Genomic DNA, 5,827 nt, shown 5'->3' with positions numbered 1-5,827 from the left:
TAAATAAGCAAGCAATTAACGCTAGCCTATTACCGATATTACACATATTACATCCACTGGGCATCAAAGTTCGCCACCAATGAAAATATAGGGAACAAAGCAGCATATTACATACACTGGCCGTCAAAATTGGCCACCAGTGCAAATAAACGCGGCAGCAAAACAAGAGCATAACTGAAACAACTTCAGAAGAGCTCAAGAAACGTTATCCTGGGTATCCACCATGCTGGCAATAAGCTTAGCAAGCTTATTAGCTTTGTCCTGTTTGGCGCTAAAATCCTCCAACGCTTGTTGTTGCACCAGAAAGTATGCATCTGAATGCTCCAGGGATTTTCGCAGTCCTTCCGCTTCTTGTCGCAGCACAGCTGATCGATGTCTTTCAGCTTGTAGTTGAGACTCAATAAACCGAACTGATTTAGACAGTGAGTTTGAATAGCTTGTGCAAGCGGTAGTAGCCAGTAACTCGAACACCAAACCAAGAAAGGGCTTTGGGGTTGTCTCACTGTCTTCGAGATAGTCTTCCTTAGCTGTTTTATCAGCTTTGTTGGAGACCAACAATGATGTGTCACTATCCTGAACCTTATCTGCATTACTTCCTTTACCATTGCTTAATAAGGCACTCTTCCCCAATATTCTATCGGTATTCTAAAAGAAGAAACAAGCAGACACATAACAGGTTTAGCATGTACTAGTATATGAAACTCATTTCGGTGAACCAGTTCATTAGTAAGGTGGATAGGATTAAACTACCAAGTATTCTATTGCCAAGTACTAGTACATCATAAAAGCATCAAACAAACATATATCTATGTCCTATGGTCACTACATTGTCTTGCCAAATCAAAATAGAGACACGGTTCAAATCATATCAGTTCAAGACAAAGCAGCAGTGAAAGAATACAAAGCGTGGGAAACTACACGACACAACAGGATTTTAGATGGGTACCACGGGTCTACATGTACAACAACACTATTGGCTCTGTTGTGATGCTAGTAATGTGCATGTGTCGGCGTTCTGGGAACGGGGGTCCCCAGACTTACCTGCCTGCGGCCTGCGGCGTGGCTCAAAAGGGGGCCCAGCGCGGCCCATCTTCACCAACACAAACCCAAGACCCTCGCGAGGGGCCAAGCCTCGCGGGGCGGACGACGCGGAGCTTCCTCAGGCACGGCCTCGTCAGGCTGGCTCATGAGGAGGCGGAGAGATCACGCCCATGACGCAAGCCATGACGACCAAGGGCGCCAGGCGGGTGCCAGCCCGTGCAGTGTCCTCCTTTCCTCTTTGGTGCAAAGGGGGCAAGCGCAGCCGCGGAGTACCGAGGCATCAGGCAAAGGTTGCCATTTCGGTGCAACGAGACCAAGACCAGGAGGACTACGAGATGGAGGTCACCGTGGAGCCCAAGACAGCGTCATCACCAGAGCTTTGTGCAGGCGAAGACTACTTTTGTCAGGGTAGCTAGTACTAGCTGTCCCCCTTCAAATTAGCCCGCCATTGTTGGCTCCCTTCCCGCTCAATATTTGGGAAGAGGACCAGGGCCTCTATAAATAGGACCAGCCACCCACAGAGCAAAGGGGGTTGAGGGGTTGGAAGGAAAGAGAGAGGTTTCGATCAGAAAGAGAGAGAGAGAGAGAGAGAGAGAGAGAGAGAGAGAGAGAGAGAGAAAGGCGGCTGAGCTTCTCCCAGCAGTTCATCGCCCCAGCCAAGAACAGACCCTCGCGAGGCTGTTCTTCCTTGTATTGTTCATCATCATCAGCCCAAGAGGCAATCCACCACACTACACACTGGAGTAGGGTATTACACCATAACGGTGGCCCGAACCAGTATAAATCCCGTGTCTCTTGTGTTGTTCCTTCCATAGTTTAGATCTTAGCAAGGCGGAGGGGTGCAGGTAGGTAGGAGGCGAAATCTCCGCACGCACCCCAGTGTTCGAACCTCAAGGGTCTGCCGGAACCCGAAATCCGACATTTGGCGCGCCAGGTAGGGGTGCGCCGGGATTCGTCTTCCACCACCCCGTTCTCCTCCGACCATCACGCCCATGTCTGACGCTCGTCGAGCCCACGCTGAGCGCCGGGCCGCACTCGCTTCCCGCGTCGCCCAGACGGCCCCTGTCGGCGGGCGTCCTCGCCGTTCCCCTTCACCTGCCGTCAACGCCGCCACCGGCCCGGCGGGGGACGAGCAGCAAGCATCGTCCCAGCATCCGTCCGTGCGGCAAGACGGCCGCACCGCGACTCCCTCGCTCACCCCAGCTGGTTCTTCATCCCGCACGCTCCGCGCGCCCATGGAGGCTCGGGCTGCACTCATCGCGGCAAACGAGCTCCTGCGCTACCGTCCCGTCGACGACGTCTACGAAGAATGGCTCGACCGCATCGCCGAGCTCGTCCACGCCGCAGGGGGCTCTCCTGCGCCGTCCGTTCCGCTGCACCGCACCCCGCCTCGCGCGGGCGATGAAGCTCCGGCGGCGCCCCGGCCGCCTCCTCCTCAGGAAGGCGCCATGGCTCCAAGGCGCGTGGCCCCTGGGCGGAACCTGCTCCGTCAGGTGCCAGCGCGGCAGGAGCAGAGCTGTCAAGAAGTCCCTTGCCCGCAAGAAGCTGCCCGGGTGCTCCCTGCTCCAGCACGTCGCGACCATGCTCCTGCTCCCGCGCGCCAAGACCCCGCGCCGCTCCCAGCTGCAGCGCGTGGGGACATGCAAGACCAAGCTCCCCGCCATCCAAGGCCTCCCGTGGCCACAGCAGGCTACCGCGCCTTCACCGCCGAGCTACGCAGCGTCGCGTGGCCCGGCAAGTTCAAGCCGTACTTACCCCCTCGCTACGACGGCACGCCTGACCCTGCGGAGTTCCTCCAGCTCTATGAGCTGGGCATCGAAGCTGCCAACGGAGACGAGAAGGTCATGGCGAACTGGTTCCCCATGGCGCTCAAGGACGGGGCCCGCACCTGGCTCCTGAACCTGGCCCCAGGCACAATCTCCTCCTGGGACGAGATGCGCGCCCGCTTCATCGCCAACTTCCAAGGCACTCGCGACCAGCCACCCGCCATGAGCGACATGCGCCGCATCAAGCAACAGCCCGTGGAGACCCTGCAGAAGTACATCCAGCGCTTCAACAACGCATGCCTCAAGATTCCCAAGGTGACTGAGTAGGCCATCATCTCGGCCTTCTCCGACGACGTGCGCGACGTCAAGATGAAGAAGGAGCTGGCGATGCATGAAGACATGTGCACTTCCCTGGAGCTGTTCAACCTGGCAACCAAGTGCGCCAGGGCCGAGGAAGGGCGTCTCTCCCTCCTCGAGCTGCCTACCGCAGACCAAAAAGAGAAGAAGCCCAAGGCCAAGGATGTGAAACGCAAGGGGGCTGCCATGCTCACGGCAGAACCAGACACCAAGCGGGGCAGAGATCAGCCCAAACCTTCCAAGGGCAGCCGGTACTGTGTGTACCACGACCTCCACACCCACAACACCAACGAATGTCAAGAACTCCGAGCCGTGCGAGAAGGAAGGATCGGCCGTCGCCCTGACCGCAGTGACCGTGGCTACGGTCGAGGAGGAGGAAGGAACACAGGATGCAAGGAAGACCGTAGCCCACGCCAAGGGTGGCGCGATCAACCTCGCGAGGATCGCTGGCAAGACCCGCCTCGCGAGGGAGGCTGGAGAGATCAGCCTCGCGAGGGAGACTGGAGGGATCAGCCTCGCGAGGATCGCCCGCAAGGCAACGCAGGCCTCCCACCGCTGCCGCCGCAGCCAAGGAGAAACGAGGACCGCCACCAGGACGAGGGGGCTAGGGGCTTCTAGGAGCGCGCGATCGCCTGCATCCTGGGCGGGGCACAAGCCCCAGCCTCTCAGCACATCTTCAAGCAGTTCGCTCGCGAAGTGAACGCAGTCCTCCCCAGGCTCGAAGCCACGCGCCCTCTCAGGTGGTCGGCGTGCGCCATCATGTTCAGCTCAGCAGATCAGCTCAAGTGTGCGGCTACAGCCGGAGTCCTCCCGATGCTTTGTTCCCCAATCATCAGCAATGTGGTGGTCACCAAGACCCTCATCGATGGCGGGGCAGGGCTCAACGTCCTGTCCGTGGAAACATTCAACAACCTCCAAGTGCCCTACAGCCAGCTTCAGCCAACCAAGCCTTTCTCCGGTATCACCGACGGCTCCACGGTCCCGATTGGGCAGGTCCGCCTCCCTGTCACCTTCGGGGCACGTGACAACTACCGCACCGAGCTCATCGACTTCGATGTCGCTCACATTCGCCTGTCGTACAATGCCATCCTTGGGTACCCAGCGTTGGCTAAGTTCATGGCCGTAACTCACCACGGCTGCAACGTCCTCAAGATGCCAGGAAGCGGCGGAGTCATCACGGTGCCCTGTGAAGAGAAGGACGCGGTGTGTTCCATGGAACGAGCCTTTCAGGCCGCGTCACTGGAAGACCCAGATCGTGGAAGCAGGAGGCCTCCCGAGACCGCCCCTAAGAAGAAGAAGACATCGCCCGGCCCGACCACTCAGGAGGCAGGTCCCTCTAGGCCCGCGCCTGCCCAGGGGGAACCTCCTTCCATCGCATAGGAAAGCGCGCCCGGCGCCCTCCTCAAGTAGGGCTCGGGGGCTCTCCCCTGGAGGGCCACCGACCTAGCTAGGGTCACGAGGGAGGCGCTTGGGCACCACATGGAGGCGTGTTTCGAAGTACGTTTCCCTCAAGAAGGAGCAAGGCAAGGAGATCTAGACCCTCAGGAGTTCGTCAGCGAGGCCATTCAGGAGCTACAGGAGTCAAGAGTCATGAAAGGCGGCCGCCGCCTACCAGCAGTGGCTCCCCATCCACACGAGGACGGTGGGCTGCGCGTCTGCATCGACATACCAGGGCTCAACCGAGTCGCCTCTCTGGAGCGCCTCTGGCCCTCGCGAGTGGGGCGCTGCGGAGGCCCACCCCACAGCTACGTTCGCATGCCTTATGGCTTGCCGAACGCGGCTGACATGTACCAGCGCCTCATGAGGGGCATCACGGAGGCACGAGAGGCCAGGCGTTCCGCAGCCCTGGCAGGGATGGAGATAGCCCGCGAGGAGCCGCCAGCGCCTCCGGAGCCTCCCGAGGCCCCTGGGCCTGGGGGCTCGTGAGGATCGGCTCCCGCAGCCCACCGAGCCTGCTACACCAACGCTCCTTCGTCCTCAACATCATCAGGTGACATCTTTCGAGTTTTATTTCCAGCTGGGAGCGCCCCCCCCAGGGCTGCATTATTCCCAGGCCGCGTGGGTCCGTCCCTGCGGCGTGTATCCCTTTTTTATTCCATGTTGTTAGCTTACCTTGTTGGGGGCACCCCTCGGGCTGCATGACCCCCCAAGTCGCTCGGGCCTGACCCAGTGATGTCCGCATTCCCAGCATCTATTTGAACGAATCCACTCCTTCGCGGCTAATGTGTTTTACCTAGTTGCCTGCTCAGCTGACGCCAACTAACGGAGCTGCTCCCAAATGGCACGACGCTTGCGCATGGGTCCGTCCCTGCAACGCCAACAAACCTGGATGGCTGAGCTCTGGCCGCGGCAGCCCCGCATAGCGTCACCTCGTCAAGCCTGCAGTGCCTCACTACCCCTCGGAAGCAACCAACGGCGGACTGTCAATGGTCATGGCAACCCCTTGTTTTTTTCTATGATGGACCTACAGGACCTCCTGAAGGAGCTGCGTCAGGCGAGGCCCTTGCGATGTCTCCTTCGCTCTCGTCTGCGCGAACCGCTTGCATGTTAAAAGGGGGTGCCTGAGCATCGCGACTCAGGGCTCCTACTGGCTCTCCAGCCCTCACCCTCTGGCCTTGACCGCGGCATCGCGACCTGGCATACCAGCGATGGCTGAGACTCGC

Source organism: Triticum urartu, chromosome 5A (genome assembly GCF_056163025.1).
Source record: "Triticum urartu cultivar PI428250 chromosome 5A, HENAU_Tu73, whole genome shotgun sequence".
NCBI lineage: Eukaryota > Viridiplantae > Streptophyta > Magnoliopsida > Poales > Poaceae > Triticum > Triticum urartu.
This window is presented reverse-complemented; position numbering follows the sequence as displayed.